Source organism: Orbicella franksi, chromosome 15 (genome assembly GCF_964199315.1).
Source record: "Orbicella franksi chromosome 15, jaOrbFran1.1, whole genome shotgun sequence".
Taxonomy (NCBI): domain Eukaryota; kingdom Metazoa; phylum Cnidaria; class Anthozoa; order Scleractinia; family Merulinidae; genus Orbicella; species Orbicella franksi.
The window spans coordinates 8,183,158-8,201,428 of record NC_138159.1 but is presented as its reverse complement, the minus strand read 5'-3'; the positions used below and the strand labels follow the sequence as shown (position 1 = coordinate 8,201,428).

The 18,271-nt window shown below is 40.3% G+C and overlaps 1 protein-coding gene, 1 long non-coding RNA gene and 1 pseudogene across 2 annotated transcripts in view; 1 reads left to right on the top strand and 2 right to left on the bottom strand.

Moving 5' to 3' along the window:
- Nucleotides 1-18,271, top strand: part of LOC145470714 (serine/threonine-protein kinase PAK 4-like) — an 84,245-nt gene that overhangs the window by 9,382 nt on the left and 56,592 nt on the right. The window lies entirely within an intron of this gene.
- On the bottom strand, nt 9,662-14,322 carry LOC145470373 (uncharacterized; annotated as a pseudogene).
- LOC145470371 (uncharacterized) overlaps nt 14,319-18,271 on the bottom strand; it is a 49,783-nt gene continuing 45,830 nt past the window's right edge. Inside the window, exon 7 of the long non-coding RNA XR_014042482.1 lies at nt 14,319-14,438. This is a non-coding gene — a long non-coding RNA (uncharacterized LOC145470371). The remainder of the gene's footprint in view (nt 14,439-18,271) is intronic.

Genomic DNA, 18,271 nt, shown 5'->3' with positions numbered 1-18,271 from the left:
CCGTCGTGCGTGGACTCGTGCGTGACGCGAAAAAAAAAAACCGCGAGAGAAAAATGGCCGCGCGAAATCCTGGGAACCCAAAGCGCGCGAAAGGATTTCGCGTGGCCATTTTTTCCCGCGGTTTTCTTTTGGGTCACGCACGAAGGACTAAGCGAAAGAGGGACTACTCGTAGTCTAGATTTTGATGGAATTGTCACATATTTGTATCCTAAAGAATTGTGTCTACATCTACATCCACTGTCAGGTCGGTAAAAATCGTGAGATGTAGCACCAACTGTAGTAGTTTTATAATTTCCTGAAAAAACATTTTGGTTCTATTGATGATTACATGGCTTGTAAATAGACATTTCTTGGAAGAGGTCTGCATTTTTATACATAATAAAAACAGGTGGATCATTTAGAATAATTTTGTTTTCTTGTTTTATCCCTTTCCGTTCAACAACAACAAACTATTTTCTCTCACAGCCTACAAAAAGTATTTACAATTTAATGCATAAACAATAGGGATACTTGCAAAATGCCAGGTAGCCAGATAACAGAAACGTTATTTTACATGTTCAGGTTGGGCACACAAACAATCATAGACACACAAAGAAAGGTCTGGAATAAATAGAGTTTAGCTTAAAATACCAGCAGACTAATAAAATCAATGATTCATAAAAGGAAATAATTGCATTGCAAGGATTCTGACCGGTAGATTTCCAAATGAATGAAAATGCAGGACTTTAATTGGCTGCAATCTTAAGCTCATCTATCATGGCTATCTTTTAACTCTTTCTTTAAATAGGTGATAGTATGTTCCTGCATTATTCAACTGGGGAGGGGGGGGGGGGGACAGGAGATTAAAACCTCCTGCCCCCGTACTTTTATCTCTCTAATGTCCTTCCCTTTACCAACGTGCTCCCATCCCCTGTAACTTAGGAGACTCAAAACACATCCTATTCCAGTCCCTGAACGGCTCTTACCCACCCGCTTCAACAGGGGTTGAACCCAGGCGGGAGAGAAGAGTTCCCCACCACAAATCGCCGCAAAAATCATATACGGAAGAACTTGGGGCTGCCCGCCTAGTGGCCATGTAATTATTACAAGAATGATCAGCAAAAATTAACGAGTAAAACAGTGATGGACAAAACACTGACCCCCAGTCCCAGTCGCCTCTTAGTCTAAAACTTCTGAAGGCACTTGTCCAGTTGTTTCGGCGAGATATCCTCAAAGGGAGTTATAAAGCCTTCCTGATTCCTACATTTCAGTGTTTTAATTCAATAACTTCTAAACAATACACCTGAGCTGCTTTATCGAAGTTGTTGTAAACGAATAGTTTTGTGCTAGTTTTCGCTGATAACCTCACACTTGTATTAATAGGGGATGAACTATCAGATAAGGGAAGGGGAGAGGGGGTTTGACTTTTTCAGCTTGCACGATTTTGTTTTCACGTCAGCTGGTGTAAGATTACTTTTACAGAGTAAAAATGCACATTTCACGGCAAAATTTACCGCAATTTCTTACCTCACTTCCAGCGGTTTCCAGCAGTTTTCAGTAACTCAAATTGATCAATAAAAATTACCACTCTTTCAGTTAGAACCATAACAAGGTTACAGTATACCTTCAGGGGTGTCTCGCGCGCAAGCGATGTAGCGCGTGCAGTTTAAGCTATGGTTACCTAAACCCCTATATCAAATTAAAGCTTATGGAGCTGGCTATCAAACTATACCAAGAATTTTGTAAGAAAATGAATTGTCGAATTTTTCACGACCACTAAATGCGAGCGCCCGAATCACCTTTCGAAAGCTACAAGTCAAAGCGAATTTCGTTTTTCGCCAATTTAATTTTTTCCTCGTTTACAGGGCCCAAAACGCTTAAAAAACGTGTCTGCGTTTTGGCGTATTCAATTACAGTAAAAAGTTACAGAACATTTTCGAAATAGGATTTAAAAAATGTGGAGTGATCGTACAAAAATCGCTCTCGAAGGAAAAGTATTTCGAAATTAACAATTCCCAGACACGCTTTTGTAGTTTATATGTTAAACTAGCCACTGTCCAAATTTAAGAGCAATTGAACAAATTCCCTTTGAGTTATAACTCTTTAAAGTCTCTGCTTCAAGTGAAAAAATTTATTCGAGAAAACAGCGCTAAGAAAAATTTTCTGCTTCGCAAACAAACTCAGCCCACAAACGCCTTTAAGTATGGAGTTCCATCCCCGCCAAAAATCAGAGTTGATCACAACATTCAACTTGACAGTCTAACAATTAACTTGGCAAATATCAACATCATATTTCATTCCTCAACTTTGAACTTTGTATCACAATCATTGAAACTTTAAACATCAACTTTCAAAGTGACAGTTCAACGTTCAACTTTATCCATCAACATTCATATCAACAATGTCAACAATGATCTTGACACTTGGGCTGTCAGCAAAAGATGAAGTTTGAATCTCCAAGTCGAATGTTGAGTCACCAAAGGCGCACCAATCCCGCCAAAATTCAACTTTGAATTCGACTTTCAAGTTGATAATTCAACATGAATTGTTACGTGTCAATATCCGTGTTTAGCAATGAACATTGCTATTGCTGATGACGCAAATATGTTCACCATGGCGTAATGCTCTCTCTCTTCTTCCCTCGAGAAAGTACCCTGGTTGTGGCTGGTCACGTGTCTGCTAGATTTTTCCAGATTCCAAAAAAATAATTGGAGGGAGGGGCAGGACAGTTAAAATTTGTCTCCACTGAGCTCACCTCCTGAGCCCAGTATGGAGTGGAATTTGTAACCTCGGCCGAACTCACAGCGAAGGCATTGACACATTCGATATTGGAGTTCAATGCATCAAAGTTCGGCTTAAAGGTTAGCCCTGCATTTGGCTGAATTTTCCCATCGATAGTTGGACGGTCTTTGGAATTTGTGGTGGTGAAAATAATTGACAAAGAACTTGGAAATGACGACCACAACAATAAATGAACCGCGCGGTGAATTTAATTTCATTTTTCATTCGGCAAAATCACAACGTAGGTATTTACTCATTCGCTTAGAGTTAAATACGTTGTTTGTTCGCCCACAAAGGTAGTTTTGAATTTCATTGAATTACTCCCATCGACAGTTTGGCGGTCATTCCATTCTCTTGCGGCGAAAACAAATTACGAAGAACTTGACATCAACAGCATTAACGACTGAGTGCTGAACACCAATAACTTGATTAAGCAGCTTATATTTTTCGATCGAAAAAATCACAACGGAGACGTTGATGCCTTCCTGTAGAGTTTGATATTTCCAGTGTATGGCCAAGAGACTAGCTTTGAATTTGATTGAATTTATCCAATCGACAGTTTGACGGTCATTCGGTTCTCTTGTTGTGAGAAATTTTATGAAGAACTTGACAACAGCGACATCGATCGCGCGTTTGCAAAATCCAGTGGCTTTCGTTTTAAAACTGTTTTAGCGGTAAGTCCAATTTTCGGCCAAGAAACTAGCTTCTCATTTAGCTGAATGCATCCCGTCGATAATTTGACGGTTACTTAATTCTTTTGCTGTGAAAAACTGATTAAACTGATCCGAAGCAGGTTGTTGACGGTTTTTAAAAAAGCACTGAAAAATAAGCAAAGTTCCCTCTCAATTAGCATCTCATACTCATAGAAGTTCAGATCATAGCGACGAAGCATTGGTCAGGGAGGATCTCTGACAAACAACTTGCTTCACTTTCAAAATAAATAACGTCTGTATAGCAGCGCAAACATTTACCTCCCTAGACAGTGTTGACTAAATTTAAGTTGAGGACCCACCCTCTGTGCGGCTTTGATTGGCATACTTAGACACGTGACCAACCGCAACCAGGGTACTTTCTCGAGGGAGGAAGAGAGAGAGCATTACGTCATGGTGAACATATTTGCGTCATCAGCAATAGCAATGTTCATTGCTAAACACGGATATTGACACGTAACAATTCATGTTGAATTATCAACTTGAAAGTCGAATTCCCAAGTTGAATTTTGGCGGGATTGGTGCGCCTTTGGTGACTCAACATTCGACTTGGAGATTCAAACTTCATCTTTTGCTGACAGCCCAAGTGTCAAAGATCATTGTTGACATGTTAACATGAATGTTGATGGATAAAGTTGAACGTTGAACTGTCACTTTGAAAGTTGATGTTTAAAGTTTCAATGATTGTGATACAAAGTACAAAGTTGAGGAGTGAAATATGATGTTGATGTTCGCCAAGTTAATTGTTAGACTGTCAAGTTGAATGTTGTGATCAACTTTGATTTTTGGCGGGGATGGAACTCCATATTCAACTGGGTTCTCAGATAACTAAGCCAATCAGTGCAGGGAAAGTTTACTACCGTAAACCTCCTGGTGAAATTTACGCGCGAATCTCTAAAAAACTCTTGTGTTTCGCAATGCGCTCAAGGAACCGAAGGCAGAGAGATAATTTTTCTGTAGCTCGGTTTTTCTTGAAGCTGGTCTGGCAAAATGGGGAAGACTACAAAGGATACGAACGCTAGAGTGGCTGAGCGAAGGAAACAAACAAAAGACAGCGCGGAGAGCAACTGTGTGTGGGCAACTGTGCATGGATAACATTTCAAATGGTCTCAATGAGTCCGACGATTCGTCGATATCGGACTCATCAGGAGTCTCTGTCAGCATCCCTGTTATTGCTGTCAAGTTCCGAAATTTTTACAGAACCTTTCTTTTCTCTTACCACGAATATTTGCCCACCTTATACGATAACTATAGCTTCATCCGCGTGGCGAACTTTCGCTTCTTCACTCATTGATGTATTTTCATTCGTTCTTATAATAATAAATAATAATAAAATATTTATATAGCGCCAATATCCTAAAAGTTCAAAAGCGCTTTACAGTTAGAAATATTAAAAACACTTAAGACAAATAATTCTTCGCTGTTTTCGCTTTTTCGAACCGGTCCATGGTTTAAACGTGGTTTATGTTTACTTATAACTTAATAGAGACACGCCTAATATCAAAAATGCTGGGTAGTCAGAACAACAATGCTGATCAACTGAATAGTCAATTCGTGACATCCATATAGGTAATTCCCGCGAAAATCGTCTCGGTTGATTGCATACGCGGCATAGGGCTGTCAATCAAGAGGTAAACTTTTACTTCCGGTGAAAACGTAAAACCGCCATTTCTCCGCCAATATTTAGCCTTTTTCAAAAATTTTTTTCAGAAATTTGAGATTATTCTTCGACCACTATTTTGACCCAAACATCCAAATTTGAAGAAAATTGCCGACCCGAAGGTATACTGTAACCAAATGCACTATCAGTGGTAGACTGCCGGAAGTCTCTCTTTTCCTTGAAAATACCTGGTAATGAACGCAAAACAAGAGAACGTGCGAGCGTCACTGCGAGTGTCACATACGAGGGTTTTGTTCTGCAATTTGTTTCTGCACCTTTCAATAACATGCGGACTGTAAAATTCAAAGCTCAATGCGTTTTTCGCTGCGGCCAATCAAATGTTCGGTGGCTCCTCCCAGCCTCCGACTACTGCCAAGCACTGTTTCGTTATCTGAACTGTGCTCAACGATTTGATTACCGCACGATCAGCAGTAGTGGGAAGCTAGGAGCCGCTGCCGAACATTTGATTGACGGTTGCGAAAAACACAGTTGTCGGTTGAGCTTTGAATTTTAGAGTCCGCAGGTTATTGAAAGGCGCACTAAGTTGTAAAATAGCCCAGGTTTCTTGCCATCCAACACGCGCTTGTATTTGCTGTTCCTTGGAAAAAGTTCTATATAAGGTGATAATGAGCCATTGCAAATAAAGTGCAGTCAGGATATCCATGTTGTTGAGAGCTCTTCTGCCTCTCTTAAACTTGTCAAGCTGAACATAATGTAGTAATAACAAAAGAATATTGCAATTGCATTGATTGACTGTTTATTGATGGGACGTGTTTCTATAGTGGGACTAGTCTGCGAACAGGCTCCTGGCGAGAGCGGAAGAAAATTTCGGCGAGCGCGAAACAGAAGAATTCGGAGAGCAAAGCGATCGGGGCGGGAATTTTCGTTCGGACTCACCGGGAGCCTGTTCGCAGGCTATCGTGGGACCCAGGTTGACTGAATTTACAACCAAACGGTCTGGTGGGGTTGAGTTGATGTGGTTAGGTACCTAAAAAACTAGAGATGTCTGGGGTCATGTTTCCCCGGGGACATTTAAAATTATAATAACTTCAGAGAGATTTAAGGGTTTCTGGTTAAAACCATATCTTTTGGTATGAACCCTTCAAGTTCCTACCGCCCCCTATCTCATAAAAGAAATAATCGTTTCCTTTATACGCAAAATTTAAAGAAGTTATAAGAATTTGCCGGGGTATCAATGACGATATTCCTTTGTTGATGATCTTGCTTATTCTCATCACCTGAACTCACCCCGGAACTACAGAGTTCTCAGTAATTTTCACCCAGATTCATTGCAAGCGAGATCCAGCCTGGGTGACCAGACTTTTTATAGCAATCAAAAGCTTCGAGGCGCATAAAAGGCTACTGGAGCTGTGAGAGGAATGGACAGTTTTTTCCCGCCTCTCCCTCTACACCCAAACGAGCTAATAAATATGCGAATTAACTTTTTAGGGAGGGTCACAAAGTTTGACCACTGCAGCTTCAATACTGTTTAATTTGAAAAAAGTTTGACATTGGCGAGGGCGCGCACCATGAGTCCGCCCCCCCCCCCCTCCCCACCCACTCCACCGGCTAAACAGGGTTAAGAGAAACGAAATGCTCATCACTTTAAGGAACTAAACTCTTAGTGATTTTCACCTTTTTTCATCCAATCCATATCTTCGAGGCGAATAAAAGGCTCTTGGAACCCGTGAGAGGAATGGACAGTTTTTTTCCTGCCTCTCCTTTCACCCCTCAAATTAGCTAACAAAAACGCGAATTAGCTAACAAATGTAGAACATGTGTTCTAGTAAACTGAAAAACTTCTCGATTGCCGATAGTGTGGCTAGGAAGGACCTAGTAAGCTACACAAAAATAAGGGCAATATGATCGAATGCTTATTTTCTATACCGGACTGGCATCTAACAATTCTGCATCAAGGAAGTTCACTGAACAGAGAATTTAAATGGTTACAATACAGTTAATTGGACAAAAAATGTATCTTTGTATTTACACTTGTCAAAACAGAATAGAAAAGTAAAACATGTCCGAAAGTGCATGTCTTCCTCGGCTGGAGATGCCATGTGGTATCTTTTCAAGTAAAACGTAAATATATATTATAAATTGTCTCTAAGCTTAGCTCAGAAAGCATTGTACACTTTAGAGCGGTTTTCATTTAACTGTCGAAAAGCAGTTGCTTTTGCATTACTACGCTATACGATCGGCCCAAAATAATGGCGCCCTTTCTTCACTCAATAAAACGTAACACCAAAATCAATCGTAGCTCACCGGCACTCATTTCCTCGTGCTTTGCGTCAGCTACATTTATTTAGTTCGAGTTTTGATTGGTTCACTGAATTGTCCGTAACCCTTGTGATTGGCTTGAGTGATAACTGTGGTTTTAGTTTTATGAAAACCGCTCTATATGGAAATTTTACAGTATATGATTTCAATAATAAATATTAATAATATCAGGATATCATTTACAATGACAAAGGACAAAATGGTTAAGTAGCGGTACACTTAAGTAATTTTATAAAAACAAATTACACGCGAAACTTCTTGTCTTTCTCGTTTTGAATTATTTTCAACTTCAGTTTAGATCAAAGGCGCGAAAGCCACATGTAAATTTTAGAAAGAAAAAAAAGACAAAACCCAGACCTCGGACGAGTTTTATAGTTCTTTACTAAATTTTCTCTTATTCTTAATTATTGGATTAAATTAATCACGTAACGCGATAGTGTTTATCGGCAGACAAACACTATCTTTCCATAATGCCCGTCCGAGGAAAATACCCGGATTGATGGTACTCTTGCGGGAAATTGTTTTTAACAAGCGGGCTTATGGGAAAAAAAAATGAGACGTGATTTAACCTGCGATTAGGCGTTCTTTTTAAACAGTAGGGGGAAGGAGAAAAAAAGAAAGCCAGATACCATTACTTCACGAATCGTCTGCCCGTAGTCCAGAATCTGGAACAAAAGCAAGAGCTTCATTTATCAACATTGACCCAAAAGTGTCAAAAACATATGCAGTTGACGCAGTTGCGAGGAGTCACCAGGAGTCATCAAGAGTATATCTGTTGTATTCTTTATTCCCGCTCTTTTAATTAATTCCGATAAAAAAGATTCTGATGTTCCACAGAATTTTTTGTTTCTTAACGGAATTAAGAGACATTTCAACTTGTTATTTCCCTGGCCTGGAGAGTAAACATGTACATTGCGCGTTGTCGCTCTCGCGCTTCCAACCGGCGCCATGAATTTCCGGTAAAATTTGATTGGCTCACACGCAAGATAACATCGCAGTTGACAGTCATTAAAGCAACGAAGGGGCGGCAGGCGACTCCTGAGGTAAATGGATCAGGCGTTCTTGTTTTCCTCTTCCCCCGTTCGCAAAAAAAAAAAAAAAATTGCAAAATGAACGGCTGATCGCAGGTTGAACACAATTTGTCTCTATTCTTTTTCAAATTTTCCATTTGGCTTTCACGCCTTTCATCACCTTTCATCATCTCAAAAGTTGAAAATATTTCAGTGCGATTTTTGAACTAGTACGCGCAAGAAAATTTAGTGGTGAACAATAAAGAAAATAGATTTTTAATGTCTCGAAACTATCGATCTGATAGTTGTCCCTTGGAAATTTGATGTACTTAAAAATAGCATATTTGTTTTAAGAACATCAAATTTCCGCGGGGCAACTATTAACCGAAAGTTCCTCGACAGAAACACACTATTTTTTGAATACAAGCACGAGTGGAAGTTTGGGAGAACGAGAAATGCTGTGGGAACATGAGCTGATATATTGGCAAGTGCTCAGCTTTTTCGACTTTTCCAAAACTTTCGAGATTGTTTCTATAACTCGTTATAGTTCAAAACTAAATTTTCTGTTCTTCTTATTGGTTTTAATTGATCACGTGACGCGACAGTGTTCAACCGCGGAGAGACACTATCAGCCCTTATAGTTCACCACTAAATTTTCTCCGATACTTATTGGTTTAAATTGATCACATGACGCGATAGTGTTCATCCGTGGAGAGATACTATCAGTAAATAGTGCCCGTCCTAGGAAAATACCCGGATGGATAATAATCGTCCGTGTAAATGTTTCTGTAAAGAAGCGGGCTTACAGAAAGTAAACAATTGAAATGTATTAAGTGGGTTTATGTCTGTTTTCTTTTTCAAATTTTACATTTGGCTTTCACGGCTTTCATCAAAAAAGACAATAGAGTGTTTATGTCTCGGAACTATCGGTCCGATAGTTGACCTTGGAAATCTGATGTTCTTAAAACTAGCATATTTGCACTCGAAGCTTCGCTTCTCGCGTAAATGTTTGTTTTAAGAGCATCACATTTCCGCGGGGCAACTATCAGCCGATAGTTCCTCGACAGAAAAACTCTATTGTTTAAATAGAAACACGAAGAAAATGTTTTCTATATTTTTTTTGGAAAATAGCCTAAAGAAAATAACAAGCAACGTGACTGCGTAATCGTTTCTGTGTTGCTATAAAGTAATAGAAACAAGATTTCTAACAATTCAGTCCCGTGTTTTCTTTGGGTTATTTTCTAAAATAAAATACAAAGTTTTATCCTTGTTTGATTCCGCTGTCTGACGTATTTGTCATCATCACTTTCCAAGGTGCAATAATTCGCGGATACCTGAGAAAGCTCCTCGCCAGAAACATGTTGAACATCTTGATAAACACTTCCCAAGTTGCTAAACCTTGCGTCATCAGCATTTTCCTTGCCGAAAATCTTTTTCCTGATGATCAGTGCCTTCTTGTAGTATTCTTTCGCGTCAATGTACTGTCCAAGATCTTGATAAATATTTCCCAAGTTGTTATAGCTGGCTGCGACCTCAGCATGTTCCTCGCCGAAAATCTTTTTCCTGATGATCAGTGCCTTCTCATGGTATCCTTTTGCTTCATTGTACCGACCAAGATTGTGATAAACAATTCCCAAGTTGTTATAGCTTGCTGCGACATTAGCATGTTCCTCGCCGAAAATCTTTTTTCTGATGATCATAGACTTATCGTAGTATTCTTTCGCTTCATTGTACTGTCCAAGATCTTGAGAAACAATTCCCAAGTTGTTATAGCTTGCTGCGACATTAGCATGTTCCTCACCGAAGATCTTTTTCCTGATGATCAGTGCCTTCTCGTTGTATTGTTTTGCTTCATTGTACTGTCCAACATTGCGATAAACACCTCCCAAGTTGTTATAGCTTGCTGCGACTTTAGCATGTTCCTCGCCGAAAATCTTTTTCGTGATGGCCAGTGCCTTGTCATGGTATTCCTTTGCTTCATTGTACTGTCCAAGAACTTGATAAACTATTCCCAAGTTGTTATAACTTGCTGCGACATTAGCATGTTCCTCCCCGAAAATCTTTTTCCTGATGATCAGTGCCTTCTCGTGGTATTGTTTTTCTTCATTGTACTGTCCAAGATTGCGATAAACCATTCCCAGGTTGTTATAGCTTGCTGCGACCTCAGCATGTTCCTCGCCGAAAATCTTTTTTCTGATGCTCAGTGCCTTCTCGTAGTATTCTTTTGCTTCATTGTACTGTCCAAGATGGCGATAAACCATTCCCAAGTTGTTATAACTTGCTGCGACTTTAGCATGTTCCTCGCCGAAAATCTTTTTTCTGATGATCAGTGCCTTCTCGTGGTATTGTTTTGCTTCATTGTACTGTCCAAGATCTTGATAAACATTTCCCAAGTTGTCATAGCTTGCTGCAACATTAGCATGTTCCTCACCGAAAATCTTTTTGTCGATGATCAGTGCCTTCTCGTGGTATTGTTTTGCCTCATTGTACTGTCCAAGATTGCGATAAACAACTCCCAAGTTGTCATAGCTTGCTGCAACATTAGCATGTTCCTCGCCGAAAATCTTTTTCGCGATGATCAGTGCCTTCTCGAAGTATTCTTTTGCTTCATTGTACTGTCCAAGAACTTGATAAACACTTCCCAAGTTGTTATAGCTTGCTGCGACGTCAGCATGTTCCTCGCCGAGAATCTTTTTGCTGATGATCAGTGCGTTCTCGTGGTATTCTTTTGCTTCATTGTACTGTCCAAGATCTTGATAAACGTTTCCCAAGTTGTTATAGCTTGCTGCGACGTCAGCATGTTCCTCACCGAGAACCTTTTTCCTGATGATCAGTGTCTTCTCATAGTATTCTTTTGCTTCATTGTACTGTCCAACATTGTGATAAACACTTCCTAAGTTGTTATAGCTTGCTGCGACATCAGCATGTTCCTCACCGAGAACCTTTGTCCTGATGATCAGTGCCTTCTCATAGTATTCTTTTGCTTCATTGTACTGTCCAAGATCTTGATAAACAACTCCCAAGCTGTTATAAATTGCTGCAACATTAGCATGTTCCTCGCCGAAAATCTTTTTGTCGATAATCAGTGCCTTCTTGTGGTATTGTTTTGCTTCATTGTACTGTCCAAGATCGTGATAAGCAATTCCCAAGTTGTGATAGCTTGCTGCGACGTCAGCATGTTCCTCTTCGAAAATCTTTTTCTTGATGACCAGTGAATTCTCGTAGTATTCTTTTGCTTCATTATACTGTCCAAGAACTTGATAAACACTTCCCAAGTTGTTATAGCTTGCTGCGACATTAGCATGTTCCTCGCCGAAAATCTTTTTGTCGATGATCAGTGCCTTCTCGAAGTATTCTTTTGCTTCATTGTACTGTCCAAGATTGCGATAAACCATTCCCAAATTGTTATAAATTGCTGCAACATTAGCATGTTCCTCGCCGAAAATCTTTTTTCTGATGATCAGTGCCTTCTCGTAGTAATCTTTTGCTTCATTGTACTGTCCAAGATCTTGATAAACATTTCCCAAGTTGGTATAGCTTGCTGCGACATTAGCATGTTCCTCGTCGAAAATCTTTTTTCTGATGATCAGTGCCTTCTCATGGTATTGTCTGGCTTTATTGTAGTGTCCAAGCTCGCGATAAACATTTCCCAAGTTTTCATAACTTGCTGCTACGTTGAAATGATGCTCACCGGAAATTGCTCGGTAGATCTTGGTAGCCTCCTCGTGGTACGATATCGATGATTTATACTGGCATGTCATTGATAATGTTAACCCGTGGGTACTAAAGGCAGTTGCTTTAATTATGTCGCCCTCTGGTGTGCCACTTATATATTGAACAAAATCACAGGCCGATTTTGAAAAGAGAATTGCACTGGATGAATTACTAAGATCACAAAACACAGAAGCAGTTGAACTAAGCCACGAAACGACATTGTCAGGGGAAATGAAGGGTGTTAACTCCTTCACCCAAACAACTTTTGCAGAAAAAATGTTTGTAATAATTTCGTAAAACGCTTTGCAATGAGTTGTAATCCGACGAAGCAATACGCAAACGTCCCCATTTTCATATATACCATTGTGCTCCGACTTAATAAGGGAGTGAAAAACCTGAACTGCTACAGATAAACACTCACACATCTCTGTGACTTCCATCAGTGACATTTTCCTGAGTACTTGATGAACAACGCTATGCATTCTTAAATAGCCGGGTACTTCATCTTCACTATGTAAAACCATAATCAAGGAGCTGTTTAAAATCTTTGTTTTGATTAACTCGTCAGTCTGTCCCGAAGTGCGAACATTGACAAAGTTGACAGCTGTTTGAATTGGGAGAGGTTCTGAATCACATAGGGAGAAAAGGAGGAATGTCTGTCGGAGAACGTCGTCGCTTTCCAAAATGCTCTCTAACGCCAGTTTTATTGCTGCAGTCATTGTTTTTGAATAAGCTGGATTCCTATGAGCGAGGGGTTCTTCTGTTACTTCCCGACCGCCTCCAGTAAGTCTGTCCAAGTAGTTTGTCCAGCCATAGGTTGGAGAACCACGACTCACAAATTGTACATAAAATGCAGCGGCTGCTAAGGCAAGCGGCTGATACTCGAGAACCTTGGCAACCTTTTGAACTAGCTCGTCATTGGAAATTTGCGACACTTGTTCCAACAGGTCTACTGCGTCCGCGGGCTGCATTCCTGCACTGAGTGACTCATGGTAAGTATGGGGAGCATTTGCAGGAATTGCACTGGTGTCTTGAGTTGTAATCAGCACATGACCATGGCCCCACTCTTCACTGGCAGTCTGAGGTAGGTACTTACAAATTGAGGACAGGTCAACAACGTTGTCTGCCACTATTAACCACTTTGAGAACAGTTTGAACTTTGGCAGAATTAAACACCGGAGATGCTGAATTTTTTCCTCAGGGCTGATTGCTTTCATGGTAGCCAGGTTGGTGTAACTGTAATTGGGAATTCCCACATGTTGAGCCAGATTGAAGTAGGAATCAGCTAGCGTTTCAAGGGTTTCGGCATTCAGGGTTGCGACGAATATTAAGCCTTCACTTTCACCTGATCTTATTTTGAAGAACTCTTCTCCAATTTGACGAGCAATTTGAGTTTTGCCACATCCAGGATTTCCTGATAAATAAATTGTACTGACTGCTCCGTTACTTCCATCGTCAAGCTCTTGCATTTTTTCCATGATCCTTGTGACATCATTTGAACGTCTGATGATTTGGTGAGATGGCTTGAAAGTGAGATTACAGAAAGATTCGACTTTGGAATTAATCTCTTGCGTAAGACATTCAACCTGCTCTTCCTTTCTTTGTATCGTGTCTTGTGCTACTTGTAAATCAGATTTGACGTTTTGTAATTCTGACTGGAGATTAGCAGCCTGTGCCTTAAACTTGCTTACTTCTGCTGTGGGAAAATTTGTCTGGTTTTTAACCGCCTCTATATCACTGATCGGAAGACTCAGAGAGTTGAACGCCAGCAACACCCTTCCGACATAACCCCTGAATTCAGCATCAGTAAGTTTCGCCTCGCTGATATGAGCAATGTCATTTCTGACTTGACGAAGATCATCAACTTCTTTCTTGATGGCTGCACTCAGCGTTGTTCCAATGCTATCTGAGTACAGGATCGCGAAAAACAAACAACTACAGTCCCATTCTGCCGTGTTTCCGTTCTGTATAGTCGCCAGATAGCGCGAATTCTTCGAGCGGCTTTTTCTAGACTCCTTGTTAAAAAAGTCCAAACCATTCTTTGGCGTGTCTTTCCATTCTCCAAGCGTTGTTTTGTATAGGAATTCCCATTCTTGCTTGAGGAGTTTTCGTAGTCCTTCTGGAACCAAGTTAAAAGCGACGTAGCAAATTCGGAAATAGTTCAATTGTTCTGGGGTATACTCCATTGCTATACCATTAGGTTCTGGTTACCAAGTTTTATGCAGAGCAGAGAATGGGCCGTTTATTCTAGAAACGTTTTCTCCGGCCCTCTGGACAAAGTTTTCTCGGTGCTTGTGTTTCTGCCTGTGAATATTAAGATGACAGAGGACGAATGATTCATCGAGGCGGACTTCATCTTATTTAGTACAACTTAAGTGCTAAACTGAGGGTTAAAGGGCCTATTAACAAGCTTTAACGGGTCTTTTTAAGCCGTTGCTAAGGAAAATGTATTCTCATATAACGTTGTCATTTTTAGTTAGTTCAGAGTTATTTCATGTGTTTTAACCTTTTTATGATCAGTAACACCAGTGACGACGTGATCTGCAGGCCACGCCCATTACTTTAAGGATATTTTTTTCACTAACAGAGAGTGTGCATTGCCACGCAATAAAAGATAAAATCAAGAGCCATTCACTGGATAAATTAAAGTCAAGAAATTGTGATATTGTAGACGATAAATAAAGAAGACAGTTCTCCAAGTTTAATGCGTATGCGTCGTCCCAAAGTTGAGATGTTCGTCGAAATGTTCCACGCAACATTATAGAGCCTAGCATGCAGCAGCCATGTTGGAGGACCTTCTCAGTTCTCCAACTGAATATGGCGGCCGGAAAATAGTGTAAACATCTGGAACTTACTTTGGCTATCTCGACGACTGATTATCTGAACCGAACCAAAAAACATTTACAAGGAATGCGTGGCAGTCTTGTCAACGGACATGAGCAAGGCTTTCGACTCTCTACATCATGCTCTCATGATAAAGAAACTTGAGGCGTACGGGTTCTCTCACACATCTCTAGAGCTTATGCGTTCCTATTTTTGAGAAAGAAAAAATCGAGTCAAAATTAATGGTGTGACTAGTTCCTGGAAAGACCAGTCAAGGGGCTGTCCCCAAGGTTCATCGTTTGGACCGCTGCTCTGGAACCTGTTCCAAAACGATTTATCCCTAAACGTGCATACCAGCAATCTGTTTATGTACGCTGACTACCACCAGGTATATTTCAATGGAACACGCATCGAATCTATAGCTTACTCCCTCAAGAATTAAACAAAAACTGTATCACAATGGTATAAGGCCAACCTTCTCCAAGCTAATCCGAACAAATACCAAATTCTAGTCATGACACCTCAACGGGGTGACAAGAATGCAATGGACACGTGTACCATGACAATTGACGATCAACAAATTAGACCGACGAGGAACCTGAAGATACTTGGAATAAACATGGATGACGAACTCTCCTTCAGCGATCATGTTAGCGACATATGCAAGAAGGCCAGCCATAAAGTGGGTGTGTTAGCAAGACTTCGTAATCTCATTTCATGTGAGACTAAGCTCCACTTATATCTAACTACAATAATCCCTAATTTAACATACTGCCACACAGTTTGGCACTTCTGCAAAGCTTCTGACAGGCGCAAGCTTGAAAGAGTACAAGAACGCGCGCTAAGAATCATCTTTAATTCCAAGACAGACACCTACGATGCTCTTCTAAGTCGTGCAAAGCTACCCTCCCTTCACAATAGACGTCTTCAGGATATCGCAATCCTAATGTTCAAAGTGAAAAACGGCCTTGTACCTGACTACATAATGGAACTTTTCAGAAATTCGAACAAGGGCTATTCTCTTAGAAATGCTGACTTCGATCTGCCTCGTTTCTCTTCAGTTCGTTATGGAAAACACTCCATTAGATATCTTGGTCCTTACCTTTGGTCAAAACTGAGCGCAATTGATAAAAATAGACTGACCATCGGTAACTTTAGAAAGAATATTAGAAACAAAGACCTCAGTGCTCTAATCGAGGATGCGTGTTCAAACTGCCTTATATGCACTTCTTAATTCTTGAACTACTCACTTAAATATCAATTTTTATTTCTCTCTTGTATTACACTGTATTTGTAATTTCAGAGACAGTTTTTATATTATTTACAATTATTTATTCTTACTTATTCCTAGTGTACCCAATTAATTTTAATTCGTATTCTTAACTGTACATTTTAAATCTCAATACATTGTAACGTAGTAGTGTCCCCAATTAGCTTCTGTAAGCTAAATACCTGCCCTGACACTTAAATAAAGTTACTATTATTATTATTATTATTATTATTATTACACAAACACTTCTCCTAATACGTTAACTCCTAAAATGGCTAAAAATCACGAGATAACTGTATATTTTTCGACAAACGCGATCTTAGCTTCATGTCATGCACCGCCATAACTCCGAAATTTAAAATGCGCTGGTTTCCAAACGAAGGACGCTATTGAACTGGAAAGTTGTAAACAGATATAAATTGAGTACCTCTTATGCCTGATGAGGATAAAACCTTTAGTGGCTTTGAAGACGTCACGTGAACACACTCCATAAAGGACCCGTTCCAAGTATTTATCGCGACGATTTAATTGCATAACTGAGGAGACTGTTTCGTTTTGTTTTTTTTTTTTACAGTGACCTTTGAACGACAAACATCTACTTTCGTAGTTTTCCACTTGCCTAGCTATAAAAGATGGAAAGAAAACCTTGTTAGGAACAAAATCGTTTGGATTGTTATTGGCTTTATCGTGAAGTTCGGCCGCAAGGCATTCGCGGCCGGGGAGTTTTTCATGTACGAGTGATGTCATATTCCAAAATAAGAAATTACATATCCCTCTCAGGTTTTAGTTCACCAGATATACTACCCTCTAAAAAATTCATGTTTGACAATTGCGTTTGTTAAAAATTCATAGCTGCGTTACTCATAGGTGCGTGACAAAAAAGGAAATTCATAACGTGACAAGCTTATTGCTTAGTTCCTTGCCCCCGAGTGGGGGATAGGGCCGGAGATCAATGCTCGCCATCTGTCCCTATTCTTGGCCACAGCTGCTGCTGCGGCCCACGATGTAAGTCCCAGTTCAGCGCGTTCCTTCTCCACAGTTCTCCGCCATGTTTCCCTTGGCCGTCCTCTACTTCTTTTTCCACTTGGTGCCCAGGATAATGCCACGTGTGGGTTTCGGTTTGGTGCCATACGCAGAACATGACCTATCCACTTCTATCGCCTGCGTCGCACTTGTGTACTGATCTTTTCGATTCCCGCTCTTCTCCGAATTTCATCATTGGGCACGCGCATAGGCCAATGGACTTTCAAGATGCTCCTTAGGCATTTGTGAAGAAAGGTGTCAAGCCTTTTTTCATCTGCTTTTGTCATTCTCCAAGTCTTGCATGCATACAACAGGACAGCAATGATGTTTGACTTGAAGATCCTCATCTTAGTTTCTCGGCGGAATTCACCTGTTCTCCACACCTTTGAAAGTCGATGAAAAACACCTCTAGCTTTACCTAACCTACTCCGAATGTCCTGTTCGGCACCACCCAAGTTGTTAACAGTGGCCCCTAGATAGGCAAAGCTGTCTGTATCCTCTACATCAGTGCCGTTTATCTTTATAGGATCTTGTCTCCTAGGATTGAGTCTGAGTACCTTCGTTTTGTTGACGTTTATCTTCAAACCCGTACCTTCACTGTTGCTCCCCAGTCTTTATAACTTCGTTCGTGCTTGCGTCCATGTGCTGGAAATGAGCGCAATGTCATCGGCATAGTCTAGGTCTTCAAGCTGTCTCATCATCTTCCATCGAATCCCTGTATTACCTTGTTCTGTAGTCCTACACATAATCCAATCTATTATCAGCAGGAAGAGAAACCCTGACATTACACAACCTTGTTTCACTCCTGATTTCACGGTAAACCAATCCGATTTGCCTGCTCCATCGATCACTGCACACTTGGTGTTACTGTAAAACAATTTGACAATTCTTATGAATTTTGAAGGTATTCCATAAGACTGCATCATCCTCCACAGTGTTTCACGGTGGACACTATCAAATGCTTTCTCGTAATCTACAAAACAGGTATACAGACTTGCATTCCATTCCAGCGATTGTTCGA